The sequence below is a fragment of the Sparus aurata genome, chromosome 1 (assembly GCF_900880675.1).
Source record: "Sparus aurata chromosome 1, fSpaAur1.1, whole genome shotgun sequence".
Classification (NCBI taxonomy): domain Eukaryota; kingdom Metazoa; phylum Chordata; class Actinopteri; order Spariformes; family Sparidae; genus Sparus; species Sparus aurata.
Genome location: NC_044187.1, coordinates 29423435 through 29441796, shown reverse-complemented (window position 1 = coordinate 29441796; position 18362 = coordinate 29423435). Strand labels below are relative to the sequence as shown.

General features: G+C 42.3%; 1 long non-coding RNA gene across 1 annotated transcript; it reads left to right on the top strand.

Moving 5' to 3' along the window:
- The first annotated feature begins 13084 nt into the window (after nucleotides 1-13084).
- On the top strand, nucleotides 13085-14315 carry LOC115592780 (uncharacterized). Its single transcript, XR_003986219.1, has 3 exons — nucleotides 13085-13334; nucleotides 13691-13829; nucleotides 14219-14315. It is a non-coding gene; the product is annotated as an uncharacterized LOC115592780 (long non-coding RNA).
- Nucleotides 14316-18362: the final 4047 nt, after the last annotated feature.

Genomic DNA, 18362 nt, shown 5'->3' with positions numbered 1-18362 from the left:
GGCAAGCTGTGTGAGTTTGAGCAGTAAACATCAATTGTAAACCCAAAAGTCATACTTTTAAAGTAAAAGTTAAGTCACCCATACGAATAGTACTTGAGTGCAAATCTAAATGTATCAGAGATTCAAGGTGCACTGTAGTTTTGGGGAGGAAATTATAATCAGCAAAGAAAAATCTTCATTGATTGATTTTCATGAGTTAGTAACCTGAATGAACAACTGTCCTTAACAGACAACACTGTTTCTTTGTCTTACTATTTTCATTTGTTTATATTTGCAGGACCCTCCTGAGTAGCCACCTCTCTAGCTGCAGACATTGTTCTGAGGACCTTATTTCCCTCTGAGGACAGCTTGTTTATTCAGTTATGGAATATATATTCATCCAATAAATGTTTCTGAGTTTGTACTTAATAATTAATAATTACCTTATCAATATTGTAAATATGACCTTTCTGATGTTTTCCTTCCCAAAACTAAATTGTGCACCTTTAAATGCACTTGAATATCAAAAGTGATTTTTGGCAATAATTGTATTTGAGTATCAAACGTAATGGTAAATGTAAATTATACATGTTGTATACTTATTTAAATGTATGCACTGTATATACTATGGGTCTGCCAATTAACTGATCAGATATTCAGTATTTTTCTTTTTTTTTTCATTTAGAAATATGCAAACTGTAAAGTAACAACTAACCAAAGTTATCAATAAATGTAAAAGATTAAAAAGTGCAATAATCATCTCTAAAATTCAGCGGAGTGGAAGTATGAAGAGCAGAAAATAAATACTCAAGTAAAAACAACACATAGCATATAGCTTATTAGTTATATGTACCATTTTGTACCAGGTGGTGGCACTTTAGTCCCACACAATCATTACCCAGTCTGGAGTGTCTCAGCCTTGTGACCTCTTTTGAGAAAAGAGGTGTTATTTATTGTAAAGAAAATTGCAGCTACAACAAATGATTATTTTTGTTGTCTGATTGTTTTGTCGAGTAACTGATGATCTGGTTTTTTTTTTTTTAGAAAACGTCACCAAATTAAGTATTTCCCATCACCTTTTCCCCGAATTCGTAATGGCACCATCATGTCTTGTTTTAATCATCAATCAGTTGTCAAATACACAAAAATATTCAGTTTACTTTTGTACAAGAGTGAAAGTTTTTGTTTGTTTTTTCTGCAATATTAGGTTTTTAGAGACAAATATCTGTCTTGTATCTCATACCTGTCAGCTTAGTCGTGCTTTTGCGACAGAAGTTTGTTCAGGACAGTTCCTTAATGGTTCCACTGCATAAAACAAAAACTATTCCCCTCTTCATTTGCTATACAAATTCTTAAAAAAGCATTGTGGTCGTGATCCGTCAAAATTGTAGTTCTTTACAAAATAACTTGTAGCAGAGGGGGTCAACACAGGAAGGACAGAGAGCACATGTAATATCAGCAGTATTCACTTTGCAGTCTGCTGAGGCTGCATTTCTGCCCGTACAGACTAACGCGCCGTCTTCCGTCTCTGAAAGGTCTGACACACTCGTATACCGCTGAGTGTGCATCTTTTGGGTCATCACAGCATCTGTTTTCATCTCCAAGAGACTGTCACTAGAAAATCAGGAACTTAATAGCATTTCAGGGTTTTTTTTGGTTTTTTTCGAACAGCGGTGGCCGTGTTTACTCACTGTTTCAGTACCTTGCACAAGATCTGTCTTCAGACTGTTGTATACTCTAAATATTTTTCCCTTAGGCCCTTTAAAATCGTGTGTGTTAACTTGCTGTCGGAAAGAAGAGAAAGCACAGCTGCTACTGGTGTATTGATGGAGCAGAAGGGGTCCTGAAACCATTTAAAATATTCAGAATCCATATGTATCTATTGTTTTGACAACGCCTGTCCATAGATAATAGTCCAAAAGATGTCTCTTCAGGCTTGGTTGCACTTGTAGGAGCTGCTCTCTCCTGCTCCGGTTCATCCACACCGGATACTGTAAGAGTGAAAAGTCAGCAGCAGGTTTGACGTGCAGACTGAGGTCTGTGGAAAGGGCTGGGACAAAAGAGGGGTGCACAGCAGTAGCAGCAGGGCGTTGTATAACATTGCGGTGGCATCGCTCTGTGTGCAGGAGAGATGGGGGTGGGGTGGGGCTGCTTGGGCGAGAGAGACATGTTAACATCAGCAAGGCAGGGCGTGGTCATCTGCAGGCTCATTGTCACGCCGCTAATTAGGCTCTCAGGGTACAAGGTGTCATCCACCGAATGACAATGCAAACGAATGTATGTGGTGTGACACTAGCACCAGCAGCATCACTGTAAATGGCTGATGCAGCTCTTTTAGTGCCCTTGTTCTCTCTCCAACCTGGAAGGTATGCAGATGATCAGGACTGAAACACGTGTCGGGCTTAAGGTTATTGATTTAAGATCTATAAGTGTTCCCTTCATATAGCGATTTAAAAAGAGCCTGCTGCGCTGCACTAAATGAGCGCAGTGTCAAGCACCTGCACCAAAGTGTCTGTGCATAGAGCCACTCATCTTTGCTGTTGTGTTAAAGGGTTTTTATTTTGAAATTATAGAGTAACAGAATATATAATGTATAATTAAATCAGACAAAGCAATCTCCTCTGGTTCCTTTAATTTTTCGTGGCAGCTCGCATTGATTTGAAATAAAACTGAGGGATTTCTTGTCACAATCAGCTGGTAGCTACTGAAGGATTTAACTGTGAATGAGAGACAGCAACATTTACTATGATTCTGGAACATTTGGTACTTTAAAGGACGCATATTATGCTCATTTTCAGATTCATCCTTTTACTTGGGCTACTACTAGAATAGGTTTACATGTTTTAAAGCTCAGAAAACGCATCAGCTTTCCTAAACTGTCCCGTGCAGCAGCACTGTACTCCCCCTCTGTTTTGACTCCTGTCTCCTCCTCTCACAAATACCCAGTCCAATCTGATTGGTCAGCTCACACAAGCCTGTGCAAGCACCACTCACCTTGTCTCCAGTCGGCTCTGTCCTGTTCTAGCTTCACGTCTACCATGAACATGGGCATACATTTTGCAAATATGTGACAGAATTAAAGGCGGGGCCACTGATGTGGAGTTTCAGGCACTTGCAGCAGCAGTGTGAGCAAGTGACTTTTAACTTTCAAGATCATTCACATGCACAAGAGGCTTTATAACACACCGATGGAAAGGAAAAAACAAAAAAGCACAATAGGTCTCCTTCTAACATTGCATTATACGTTTACTCCAGGAAAATAATGTTTTTTTTAAATACAATTATTTGATGATGTAGTTTTATTTGCATATTGTCAGGTTTAGCAAAGAATTACGCAAAAAAAAGCAAGCGTTTATCAAATAAAGCAAAAACTGAAAAAAACAACAACAAAAAGAACAAAACTGGCAGCTACATACAGACAGAGACAGATTAAACAATTAGGGCATCGCAAAGGAGGGAAAGGGACAAAGACAGGAAACAAAGCACATGGGGGTGAAACCTACAAAATAAAACAGAAACTGACCTATATTAAATCCCAAACAATGACACAGACGCTACAAGCTTATAAAATATGATGCATCCAGTGCCATCTGGATCATCTACAATACTGCTCACACAGTAAAGCACCACACTTTCACACTGTTGAAGGGACCATTCTTTACTGTACATAGTTCTTACATTTACCTTCAGTTCCCAACTATACCTTTCACAGAGAACCTCCCCTCTGCTGCAACAGTATGGCTGCAACCTTTAATTCTTTCAGAGTTCAGAATTGTTACTTTTTTCAATTACCTTAGGATTTAAAGTAGCCTTTCATCTTTCTAAAACTGTAATTTCCTGTTCAAACTGCTTGCATGCTGTCAACGACGCTGATGAAACGGATGAGTGGGGAGATGCGTGTTCAGTCGAATCCTCCTGTCACACCTCGGTGATGCTCTGGAGGACTCTCCCAAACACCCCCACCATCACCACCACTCTCTCTCTCTCTCTCTCTCTCTCTCTCTCCCTCTCTCTCTCTCTCTCTCTCTCTCTCACTGTGTGTGTGTGTGTGTGTGTGTGTGTGTGTGTGTGTGTGTGTGTCAGGAGGCAGCAGGGTGTGGCATCACCCAGCAGAGACAGCTTCCTAGGAGCTACACACAGACCTTCAAAAGAACACTGTTTCATGCGCACTCAAACCTGGGAAAAAAAACCCACATTGCTGTAGAGACAGGAATAATACTTTTAAGAGCATTACATTCCATAATCTGCAATCAAAACATTAAGAAAATCACCCTTTTTGTATTCTTTTGCATTATTCAGTGGGCATTCCTCTGTGAGCACATGTCAATTGCTGCCATCTCTGCGCTTGTTATCAGAGCATATGGTGCGAAACCAGTCTTATGGGCTGCTACGGATGATGCGCACCGCTGATTTAAATTAAAAGGCTATTGCTTTGTGTCTACATGGTTAACGCGTACCCGTAGATGATGTGCTGTTATGGATGTCCGCTCAGGCTGTTACGCTTAAACGGCAGTCAAAGCCGTCCACCGATGAGCTTTGGAGGGAAGGTTTATAGCAGATGTGCTGATTGGAATTAGCGGCACACAGTGGATATATAAAAGAAATTTCGGTTTCACTCAACTTTTACTTCCTCATGTGCATTGAATCCCCCCAAAAAAGAATAAATGGCGGAGAAGCTTTTGTTTTGCGGGAAAGTCTGAGCATGCCTGTTCGCCTGTGAGGCAGACAGAGAGCAGTGTGGTCCTGGGAGAGCAGAGTGGGGTGTGGCAGTTTTACAGGCGCTTCAGTGTTTTTATGTTGGATTTTAGTGCGCGCACGTGTGTGTTAGCGTTTTCCCAGCTGCGGGAAAATGGTGCAGTCGAGCTGTATCTGCTGATTGCTTGAAAAATATTCACCGTCCCCATAAGTCTCTGGAGATTATAGAGATTTAAAGACATTGCCGCTAATGGTTCAGAAGGTGACAACTACGCCCTAAATGCCGTCTTCAGCACATTTAGTGTATTTCACACTCAAATGATGCCTTTCCTGGATTCCTGTCTTTGTTGGTCCTCAGTTTGGTATGATGGTGTGACGGCTGACCAGGCAGGAGCGAGCCAGAGAATGAGCACGAGTGGAGAAGACCTGTGATGCTCACCTGCGCATTTACAGTAAAACCTGCGTTTTTGCCTTCCAGTAAACAATGCCTGTGCGGTAAACGGTCAGGAAACGCTGCAAAATCCCCTACTGAGATGCACAAGTAAATAATTCATGAGGTGTGACACTCAGAAGAGGTAGAAAATGCCCTAGGAGAAGCGAAGAGGAATGGGCGGGAGAGGAGTGAGGGAAAGATGAAGGAGGGAAAAGAGAAGGGCGGAGGGGGAAGGCTGCATGGTGGGTGGGATGGGGAGCGGGTCAGGGAGCAAGAGGGGTGGGGCAGTGCACGAGGAACGGTAAAAAGACAGAGAGGATGGTGGCTTAAACTCCAGAGGATGTATGGTCGGTAGGGAGGCAAGGATAGGAGCTTGGAGGAGGTGTAAGGGAGGGTGCGAAACATGTGAGTGAAACAGCAAATGAAGAGCGCTGACAGTAAAGTGGATTTTTTTTTTTTCTGCAGCGATGCAAGAGGTGAGCAGAGATGGAAAAGAGTGGTGAGGATTCCTCCTCCAGTAGCCATTAGCAACAAGGAAAGAATCACACTGAGGTGAAGCATTAAGCAGATGTCTGTATTTTATTTTGCAGCAGACCCACATGAAACTGGAGCTCACACCTTTACCCTACCTGACAAATCACAATTTACATCAGTGTGGTTGCTATCGAAATCCCCATCTTTATGTTACCATAACTCACCGAAAGCTCCAAGGTCGAATTATTTCTGGTTAGCTTCTATCCTGTCAATCCTTGTCTTTTAGAGGCTGCTCTTATTTTCTTCTGTGAGGTGTGTGTGTGTGTGTGTGTGTGTGCGTGTGTGTGTGTGTGTGGTGCATTTATGTGCGTGCTTGTGTGTGGGTGCATGAGTGCATCTTAGAGACTTTTGCCCATCCAAGTGGAATAATGGTTGTGAAGGCAGAGCTGTGGCACTAGAGATCTCCATTTTCGGGGGGATGAAATCTGGGGAGCCTGCATTATTCAATACTGACCTAACTGGAGAGCCGGATCCTGCACGCAGTTGTCGGCTCTGCCGGCCTTACAGATGGGTGGTGGCAGCCGCACGGAAGCAGAAAACACAGACCAGCTGCAAATCTGGTGTGAGTGAATGAAATACTCTTTACATTGTCAAAGAGCCCTTCAACAAGGCTTGGATCCCTACCTGCTCACAGGCAGCTGCTGCAGTAACCATCAGTACAGGTTTGAGGTAGTTCAGAGAAGTTACACTGTAAAAAAGTTTTAATTTATTATAGCCATCAAAAATAATGATGTGGGTGGATTAAAGAAATAGTTTTGTACATTTGTGAAACTACGGGTATGTTTCCTTTGCTTTGTACCAGTTTTAATTTCATTTTCAGACTTTCATGCTGGTACATTAGATACTGCATAAAGCTTCAACCAGCACCTGGCTAACTTCATTTTGACAGTTACATTTTTATACAGATTAAACAAACGTTACATCATCTGTTATATAAGGTAATTTATGAGCTTCAGAATAACTAGTAGGTGTATTTTTTTCCCTCTGCACAGAGACAGGCTAGCAGTTTGAGGCTAAACTTGCCTAAACTGGATGTTTGCTTAAAACTTTTATCATGTTCATGTGCTTCGGAGCACAGTAATCATCGCTGCCACACAAAAAGTGCCAAAGCTACATAGCCTAATGTGATGTTATAAAGCACCATTATATTTGGAGTAGCTAGCCTTTGATGATGGATATTTTGGTGAGGTAAAATGTTATTTCTGAGGTCCTGCTTAAGTTTAGGGGTTAGGTATAAAATGAGGTTAGGTTAGGGTTAGGGTGAGGCGTAAATTGGTTATGTTAGAGTGAGGGTAAGGGGTTTTGGGTTAGGCTGTACAAATGAATGGAAGTCAATGTAAAGTCCTAACAAGAATAGGCACAAACCTCTGTGTGTGTGTGTGTGCGTGTGTGTGTGTGTGTGTGTGTGTGTGTGTGTGTGTGTCTGTGTGCACGCACGCACGCGCGCGTATACGTGTCTTAAATCCCTGGAGATTTTGTGATGCTAGGCAGAGATTACATTTCTATACTGTGTGAAAAGAGATGGATGTGTGGTTTGTCACCGTGTCACAGCTCGTGGATGTCTTCATTATCCGGGGAGGACATCCTATACATACGTACGTCTGTCACCAAACATGTGTGGAGAGGTGTCTGAGATCTTTATGATCTTGTTTTTTTATGACGAAGTTGTTTTCCTTCTCTGCACAGCCTCTCCCCTCTCTCTCTCTCTCTCTCTCTCTCTCCCCCTCTCCACTAGCTGTTTCTCTCAGTTCCCACCCACGCATTTTCTGTCACTGGAGATCTAACCAGGCACTTAAACAACCCCCCCATTGCGGGTCCTTCACAGCACAATATGAGCACCACAGTTTCTTTATCACTATAAATAATGCAGGCCCCATCTAAAACTAATAAGGCAGCATGGCACAGTGAGGCGACAAAACAAATCTAAACCGAGAAACACGCAGAGTTCGATTGAAGCATCGAGATTCAGCTCGTTACTTCGTGAACCCGAAACTGTTCTTCTCTTTATCGCACAGTGCGTCTTTTATTGCTGTTTGCTGTCGAACCACGAGGCGCTGTTAAACCCTGAAGCTTTAATGTAGGACACAATTCCCCGCATGGATATCCTTTGTTCCCCGCAATCCGAACCTCTTCAGATAGCCTCCCTGCCAAATTAGCCTTCTCTGCGGCCCAATGAGCATGTCTAAAGATTATCACACACACGCGCACGCGCACACACACGCACACACCCTCTCTGACTGACATCTGCTGTGAGGGTAAGATAAAGAGGTGGCCCTCCAATTTGCTAAAGGTCAAAGCCCCAGTCCTCAAAGCCTGAATCAATAATTCTAATTCTGTAACCAATGGCAACATAAACATTTAAGAGACACTTAATTCTAATAATTCTACGAGTTATGTACATTCATATGGCATTATAGCATTTTAGGTACCACCTGCATTACAACGTTACCTCTATAGTCTGCTGTTTTATGATCAAGTCCGCTCTATTAAGTCATGATTCAAAAAACACCTGAAGAAAGAGAAATGGTTCCATTAGTAGCTCCTTCCATCCATTTTACAATTCATTTTAGAATTAGAATAATTTATTGAGAGATATCGCACCTCTCCCACCTAGTGTGTGTCGCATTGGCAGGGAATCCAGGACAATGCACTGGGCTGAAACAGAGATCCCTCTCTCGCACGTAGCCACCTTTAGGTCTAAATCCTGATCTGACCTGTAAGCCAAAGTGTTCAAGAACATCTTTTCATTGCAGGTTACCCGTTAATGACTCAGAGAGGATACATTGATTTCCATTCAGTTGCCTGGCATCGTGGCGGTGAGGGCCAGAGTGTAGTCAATCATTCTCTCTCTTGCCATAGATACACACATCAGAAGTGAAAAACAGGCAAGTGCACAAACAAATCTGTTCATGGTGAAGCAACGCTCTTTGTTCTCCTTGAGGTGTGTGTGTGTGTGTGTGTGTGTGTGTGTGTGTGTAAAAGTGTGTTTCGGGCACAAAATAGAGGATGGGGGCTGGACCAGGATTTCCTTTGTTACCACCGTTTGATGTAACCAAGAGGGGAGGGTGGACAGGAGGATGGGAATGTCCTTGGGGAGCGACCGACCTGTGCAAACATGACAGAGAGATATGTGGTGGCAAATGCACAGATTGGTATAGTAACATGAACAGACAGAAACATACACCTTTCACACCCAGATATTCTTTAATGCTTTTACTGTGTGTTTGCATCGACTCAGAATCCACCGCTCTGTGTCTCAGTTTAGATTTTAGACAGCAGACTTATGGCACACTAGCGAGGGTCGCTAAGTTAGTCTGGAGGCATTTTTTGTTGTGTTTGTGGAAAACACCTCAAAGCCCAAACAGCAAACGCTCTGTCACATAAAAGGAACAATCTGGTGTCTGTGACCTTTGCAGGCCTCTAATGAGCCCATCGCAGCATCTTATTCAGCTGGTATGAAAAGATTTGGAAGGCTACCTGTCTGAACACCGACGCACCTGCCTGTCTGCCTGCACACACTCTGCCTGTGTGCTCACTGGATGACTGGAGTCTCCCACAGGAAGGTGAGCAGATGTGACGCTAAAGATATTAGCAAGCTAGTCGCACAAGAATGGAAGAGAAAGTGCATCCAAAGTTTCCCAATGCTGACGTGCTAGCTTGACAGCGGTGAGTACTGATGATTGCACGTATGTTGTGCATGTTCAAGATGATTGTATAATGGGCTTCACATGTGAGTGGGACATGAAGTAAATCCTGTGGGATACAGTTAGCGATGGCGACAATGCTTCCGAGCCTGTTGCTCAACTTAGAAACGTTAGCACAAAGCTAACATTGAGGTACGTTCGAGGTGGCTATTTTGCTTGTGTTTCTATGATTGCGGCATTTAACACAATTGTTATTTAAGTATTTAATAGACTTAAAAAGGCTAAAAGAGCTTGTCGAACATGGCAAAGTAGCCGCCAACACATATCTCAGCGAGAGCTACGAGGCAGTCGGTGTAGTCTGGCGATATGCGTTGGTGTGTTTTGTGAGTGTGGCTTTGAAGGAGGCCTGGACGGACACTTTTGAAATGTACCTGGCACCTGCTGGTTTCTAGAATAGACCCATGTCACGGCAGACATCTTTACTTTTCAAAGCAGGTGGAGCACAGGTGTGACTAATAACGTTAACGAGGTGTCGGTTCCATTACGTGTCCTCGTAAGCCTCATCAGTGATCAGTGATAGAACGTAACTAAGTAGAGTTACTCGAGTGCTGTACTTAAGTACAGTTTTGAGGTCCTGGTTCTGGTAGGTTCTGTTTATTGTTTATTTATACTTTACTCCACCACATTTATTTGCTAACTTTAATTACAAGTTACTTTGCAGATTGCAAAGCATTGCATCAGAGCCAAAGTTGTGCTGCTCTAAATCAATTTGTTTTATTGGCAATTGGATAAAAAACACACTGATTCTGATAATCAGAAAAATGCTCAATATCGGGCACGATAATCAGCCAGGTGGATAATTAGTTTACCCACGGTAAACATGCAGGTAAATATATAGTTAATTTCTCTTTTACTTGTAATTTTGATACTTAAAGGAGAACTTCGGTCGATTTCAACATGCAGCTTTATCGCTCAAGCTACCCTTGACTTGCCAGTACCGAAAACGCGAACACTTTTGATCCACCTCTTACAGGGCTCCTTGAACGGAGAGTTAGCATTGACAGCTAACAGCATGGGGTCAGAACTTTACACTGTGTTTTCAGCGTCTTAACATGCTCCAAATCTCACCCCAAAAGTTATCCAACATCAGCAGACACCTTACAACACAGCACTGTAGCGTTTATGACTCACAATGAATAAAAAAGTGGTTAAAACAGTGTGTTTGTGCAAGGAGCTACATACCGGTTTGTTGACATCCCTGTTGTCCGGTAGACCAAACTAGTCGATCTGTCGAGCGTGCACTTACTCCCTCACTGGCAGCGACGGAAACTTGAATTTTGCAGACAGAAACGTATTTCAGCATTTTCGTTTTTCTGTTCATAACGTACATGTTCATGTTACAACCTGTTATGAGCCATTAGCCTTACAATAGCCTGTTATGAGTCTACTCGCTCTGCACCGAGAGCTAGCTTGTCTGCTCATGCTAATGGTTCTTGCAGAGAGGAGAGCAGAGACCGATGTCCTTGGCCATGAAGCCGCCTCTGCCTGTTCCGCTCTCTGCGCCTCTCTCTCCGCTCTCTTGTTCTCTAGTGCAAGTAACTCCTCATCTGTATACTCCGGTTCGAACAAATATGGTCTACCGTCGAATTCAAAAGGTTCGTCGTCGATGTCTTCCACTTCGACATCAGACAAGCTCTCTATCGTGACTATTTCGGAAACAGCTTCGATCATCACGGACTCTGCTCTGCTCTCTGCAAGAACCATTAGCATGAGCAGACAAGCTAGCTCTCGGTGCAGAGTGAGTAGACTCATAACAGGCTATTGTAAGGCTAATGGCTCATAACAGGTTGTAACATGAACATGTACCTTACGAACAGAAAAACGAAAATGCTGGAATACGTTTCTGTCTGCAAGTTTCCGTCGCTGCCAGTGAGGGAGTAAGCGCACGCTCGACGGATCGACTAGTTTGGTCTACCGGACGACAGGGATGTCAACAAACGGTATGTAGCTCCTTGCACAAACACACTGTTTTAACCACTTTTTTATTCATTGTGAGTCATAAACGCTACAGTGCTGTGTTGTAAGGTGTCTGCTGATGTTGGATAACTTTTGGGGTGAGATTTGGAGCATGTTAAGACGCTTAAAACACAGTGTAAAGTTCTGACCCCATGCTGTTAGCTGTCAATGCTAACTCTCCGTTCAAGGAGCCCTGTAAGAGGTGCACCAAAAGTGTTTGCGTTTTCGGTACTGGCAAGTCAAGGGTAGCTTGAGCGATAAAGCTGCATGTTGAAATCGACCAAAGTTCTCCTTTAAGTACATTTGATATCAGATACTGAAAGGCTTTTACTCAACTAATATTTGTATGACTGACATTCCCTTTTCCCACAGTGATATTTTTACATGATATCTTTACTTTTACCTGAACCAGCTCACCTAAATGAAATGCAGCCATAATTAATGTTAATTATTTACACCTGTGCTTATCCCGTTTTGACAAGTCAAAATGTCTGCTGCGAAAAGGGTCTATTTTTACCAACCCCAGCTTTAATCACATCTCCAAATAGGCTTCAAAATCTTCACTTTGCTGTATTCTGCTGCTCTCGCTAGAAATACAGTAATCAGTGATGCCTGAAGAGCATAAACAGATTTGTTGTGGTGATCACTTCCCATTTAATTTAAACTAGGTCCACAGCTGGACTCCATAATTGTTCGGAGATTGAATGTGTTAAGAATAAAACAGCTGTTTAGTGAACAAAATTTAGTTGTTGTGAAGAGTTGGACAAGAACCATTCGGTATATAGATTGTATTTTTATTATAAAGCAGTTTCAAAAGGAAGAAAATCTGAAAATGAATAGAATTTCTTAGCATCTGACATTGCCCCGAGAGTATAAATCAGAGGAACCAGTTAGTTGCGTATTTTATATCTATCTCTAATGGAATCTGAATGAGTCTAATGCCCATTTATATCGTACAGTGGCACGGCTCAGAATTGGAATGCAAATTATTCAGTGCAATTAACATTTCTATTGGCATCTCCTCGCTTCTCCCTGAGCAATAACAAGATGTCTTCACCCTCAGAGAGCCTGTAATTATGCTATTTGATGAAAAAAGACGTGCACCGTTAACACTGGTTTTGAGAGTCAATTAGATAATGGCCTCATCCGCAAAATCTGCAGATCCTAACCTCACGGCATACAGTGACATCTTACACTCTGCTTAAATCTGCGATTGCATGGCGAACACATAAATCCGTACACCAGCAGATAAACTGTGATCAGGCCTGAAGAGATTTATGCAGACCAGTGATGTATGACCTCTCAGCCGGCTCCGGAGCTGACCGTACAAGCCTCTAAACTGCCTTTTAATTAATAGCTGATCCTGCTCCATCGATCGGCTCTCTAATTATGGGGCGTAAGCTTTCTATAGATCAGTTGCCCTTGTGAAATACACACACACACACACACACACAGGCCCGCCACTCGGCTGGATGTGTTGCTGTAGCCACTTCATTGTGGGAGGTAAATATTTTAACAGTTTACCAGGAGGAACGCTGCCGGAATGAGTCCTCGGCCTCGAGTTCCAGAGGCTCAAAATGAGACGACAGTTTTTAATTACGTTCAGCCGGGATAATTGAATGCTTTTGGATGTTTTCTGCCCGATCAATAGCTGTTTATGTGTGTACAGTGACACAGTATATCAGCCTCCGGGCAGACTGCCAGCAGGTAGGGAATGACTCCAGTCAGCACTTCGGGAGATGGGAGAGGAGGAAGGGGAGGAGAAGAGGGAGGGAGGGGCAAACGTACACACACATATGCATACTGTAGGCCCGCAGATGGGAGGCCTCGGTAATGCATGTATTTGCCGTGTTGATGTGGTGCAGCACAGAGGGTGGAGCCAAGGGTGCCAGCGTTGCTCGCATCATAGCTTTAAGAGCCGTTTCTGATGGATCTGCAAACTGCAGCGCCGCAGTGTGCATGTGAGACGGACAAGAGGAGAACTCCGACAGATGGACAGGAAGAAGAACTAAAAGACAAATGGAGGACGACAGGTGAAGAAAATATACGAACAAGAACACATTTTCGATACAGATCGATGATGATGACTTGATTATGTCCGTGTAGAGTTTAGTCATTTCATTCAGATGTGTGTGTTTGAGTATTTCTTGCGGAGTAGGTATACAGCCGGGGTTGGGTAATAGCAGATTAAATGTAATTGGGACTACATAATTGGATTCCAAAGAATAAATCTCTAAAATCAGTCTAGATTACATCTGAAACTGGAATTAAGGCCTCATTTTGTAAATGTGGTAGAGACTTTAAAGGAATTTAATAAAAGGTATTAAGTGTTGGCAAAATGTAAATTATCACCACATTGACATGATTGATTTCAGTTAATAATTTCCAGTGAGAGACATGCAGTCTTCACTTCGGCACTACTTTTAGAGAAGAGAGCAGAGGACTAAGACTTTCATCACGTTGCAACAACAGTCACCTGAAGCTCACCATCAGCTTATGGTGGTCCACTGCTGTGCATCTATTAGTGTGTAAGTTCATTTAGATGAACAAATATGACCTGTAAGTGTTCAGATACCCGGCCAATAAAGCTGATTGTGATGTAAAACATGTAGAAGTTACACATTCTAAAAATCTGGTTGCTTCACACACACCTTCAACCCTGCAAAAATAAATCTTGGCAATCACCACAGTTTCAAGGTGGGCTTTTTGCATAACATTAGGATGTCACAGTTAAGTTGACCTTTGACCTTTTGGATATAAAATGTCATCACTAATTTGATCCTATTTAGCTTTTTTGTGAAATCTCGTCATGATCAATATAGAAATTCTTTGGTATTGGCCAAAAACAGGGATTTTGTGGGGTCACAGTGTAAAGTATTCAGATGAGATACAAACCTGTTTACCTTGTCGTTTGCAGCTGCAGATGGTGACCGATGTTCAAACCTCCATCACACACAATGCAGATAGTGTGTCAACCATGTGACAGTGCTCATGAGATGAGCGAAATAAATGGGATACGCTCACTCTATAAAGACGTCGTTGTCATTCCTGACCTGTCAAGTACTCTTCTTCTGCTACATCTCTGCTGCGCTGTCAAAGCAAAGTGAGTCATTGCGTTAAAAACATCCGTCCAAAGGTTTCTCTCACTCGGTAAGGCGATGGCTTTGATCGACGATGACACTTTATTAATGAAAGCGGACATTAGTTTGATATGTTACCATAACTGTTTCTGTTTTCATTAAGGGAACAATTGCTCAGCCGCCCATTTCCTCTCCATGGAACGGCAATCTTGGGAAATCATAACGCCATAAAGTCCTTCTTTGCCGCCTTAAGATCTTGAATGATGTTGTGTAATTACCCTGCACTCACCCATGACCGGCAGGTTAGATTGAATGACTCACTTCCACGGAAACAGTCAGCGGGAGTCCATCGCTAATCTTAATGTCGTTTCTTCACGCGTCAAGGTTGAAATAGATATCGCCACTCAAAAAGGCACAGGGGAGTAGAAAGGTGATGACGGTACTGTTGGATACTTTAGCACCACCCCCCTAACCACCTTCCCACGAGACACATATCACGCACAAAGACATCACCTTTCAGTGGGTGAAGGCTGAAAGATGCGTGCAGCCATAAGGGGGCAGGACAAGCTGGTTGCCACTTGACAGCTGCACCGGCTACAAAACAAATTCAAAAGACAAAAGTGGTGCGTGCTTGTCTCGCTAAGGAACACTTTATTAGGAATTACAACCTGCAACAAATGGCTTTATTAATTCTTCATGAATCATTTAGCCTATTTATGCACCACACATGATGGCTTTTTAGAGTGAGGCTATGTTTATTTATAATTAATAAGGGTTCATGGTTATCACACTACATTAAGTATGGAGTTGTAAATGTGGAACAGTTGTTAAAGGACACACTTGAAATGAAGAGAAATACATTTGCTTGCTTGTTTGCTGAGAGTTCAACCAGAGGAGCCAGTTAGCTTAGCCTAGCATAATGACTAGAAACAGGGGGAAACAGCTAGCCTGGCTCTGTTCAAAGGTAACAAACTCTGTCGTCACTGGAGGGGAAGCTGCACAACTTGTTGTTTTTACACTTCAGTTTTTGTAACAAACTGGAAGTATGTGTTGTGTATGTGGAGGCGCCAAATCACACAACAAGCAACATTTCTACATAATGTTGCATAAAGCAGACCAACTGTTTTCCTGCACCGACGTACGAGTGGTATCAATCGTCTCATCTAACTCTCAGCAAGAAAGCAAATAAGCTTATTTCCCTGAATGTTGAGCCAGTGCTACAGTAAATTGATCTTGGTATGGATACTCTGGATCGGAGTCTTACTGATGAATTAATGAGCTAGATTAAAAGACAAAGCAAGACAGAACAAGCTCCAGCTGAAGTTAAATCTCACTCAATTGTGATGCTAAACTTTTTAATAGCTATTTATAGATCCTATGGAAGGATTAATACATTATTTAACGTTAGCCATTAAAAATGCATTAGTTTCAACCTACACAAATTGTGCCTTATCAGGATGTTGTACTCCATTTCTTTTTAACCCTTCAATACCATCACTCCCAGTCCAAAAATGCCATCCCACATCAGAGTCAGTGAGGTATTTTTGCATTTTAATCAATGGGCAACAAGGACTTGCAGTGTGTAGTGGCGTGATAATGATTATTGAACCATTTTCAGACTGTTGATGGTTATTTTACATTGACAATATCTGCAAACACTGATGTCTTACTGTCAAACTTCTTAAGATCTATGGGAATATAGAAAAAACGCTGTCTACGGCCTATACATTCTTGACTGGGACGTGCATCAAATGCTTTTGATCAGTTCATCTTATTTGACTTGCATTTCCTTACTCAAACCCATTCGGGCAGTGCCTCTCTAAGGGTCAGCACTATGGGGTCTATTGTCAGCACTGTGTGTATCACGCTTCAACTTCTGAAGAAAATTTCTATTTTTCATTTTCATTACGAAGGACACGTTCAAACATGTATGACCTTGATGCCTTTACTGCAGTGAGTGCGTTTTGCATTTTGATGGGGAGAGATTGTAATTTCTAACAGCGTCAGACGTGATGCAGGATTTCTCCATTAGTTCTTGCAGCATTTCAGCAAATGAGGCTGGATTAAGAAATGACTAGTGGGTCACAGGATGATGAGCAGAATGCTTTGGAGGGAGAAGGTGTGGCAGCTGTGAAAAAAGCATGTCCTCTACAAACTATCCTACAAATTAGTGTACATGTAAGTGCCTTAATCAGTCACTGCAAGTGATTGATCAGTGCCTGAACGGTCATCTGCTTGCAGCGGTGGAGAATACAACACCCCACCGTAATATCTCATTAGGTGTGTGTGTCACTATTGTTCCTGCACCTCATACAAGAAGGATGGGTGAAAGGCAGAGGGGGCAGGGCAGTGTGGACAAGCCCCAACCACCCCCCCCCCCCCCCCCCCCCCCCCCCCCCAACTGACCTGTGCACGTCTGGGTGTTTGAAGAATATATACACTGTGTGCAGCATGGGAGGTTTGTCAATACATTCACGTCTGGAGGCAGGTTATCTTTACTCCTCCAGCCTGACAGCCTGCGGCACTTTGTGTGGTGAAGGGAGTGTCCCTCTGTGTCCTTCTCCACCTCTTACATCCTCTGCTACACATCGGTACGCGTATGAATCATACAGTAATCTCGTTCTCAGCATGAGACTGGAAGAGAGGACAGCTTTAAAGGTGATCTTGTTTGTAATGTAAAATGGATCCATGATCTATGATAAGGTTAGGGGAAATTAAAACAGAAATACCTGCTGGTTGTTTTGAACGGAGATTAAATGATCAGAGTAGCCTGAGAGGAAAAATACTCTATAATCCAGTCAAGGCTGCGAGAATTTGACATGTTTCCCCCAGCAGTTCTGTGAGAAAACAGCAATGATGTACTTAGTATTAACAAAGTCTAAATAAACAGGATATAATGAGAGGATTTATCAAGGTTAGACACAAATCCTCTCAAAGAAAGATCGCCACAAATGAGAACTTAGGAGAAAATAGTTAAACAAGATAACCAGCAGTGCCTGGTATGTTTCTAGCGGGGAATAAGACAGATGATAACTCAGGTATTATTTGTAGAACATAGCCGGAATTCCAAGGTAGCTCCAAGAATGAGGAAAATACCCGAGTAAATGACAACAGATGCTCTTTGCTAGCTATCCTTGGCCATCACTTTGTTTTATTAACTGCCAACATGCCAAAAAAATTAATAAATGCAATTTTAAGACATCAGTTAAATATTTTTATGAAACATGCTTGTTTTGTTTCTTGCAAGAAGTTTGATGAGAAGATTTGATCGGCTCTAACACTGGGCGAGATGATCAGTTTTCTCATATAACTCAAAGCAATTAGTTGTATTTCCTGAGATATTTAGCATTGTAATAATTAACTTAATCTCTTTTCTTATTTCTCCCCCCCCTTTTTTTATCAAGAAGCTCATAAGATAGGATTTCTTCAAGATTAATCTATCTCCCAAAACGTATCATAACTATGACACCTCCAGTTAGATGCAAATGAGGGGTTAAAAAATGTAAATCCTGAACCCATGACAAGATAACGCCAGCCAACTGTCCAAAGCAACCTACTGTAGCGTGTACAGACCAGCGCCGACTCATCAGCATCTTGAAAATCAGTCGAATGAGGTTTTAATTGTCTCCTTCATATTTTGTAGTGTGGTCCTGTGTTCATCTGTGCGTCACTTCCACCAAAACAAAAACATGAGCCTCTCTGACAGGAGCAGATCAGCTTCTAACACTGCCACTTTTATTAAGAAACTACTGCTGTCACTTTCTTATTGAAGGCCTTAATAAAGTATCCTTTAGCATCATTTCAAAGGTGCATTGCCTAAATTGAAGTCCTCAGTGCCCGAAGATTAATGACAGCACATTTACTGTGTCTGCCCTCTCACAGTTTCACATCTGCTCGGCTGCAGAGGAAATGAATGCTCACCATGATGTGGCCTAATTACGCGAAGCAAAAGCTAATAATAAAGAACATCTTTAGTCAATG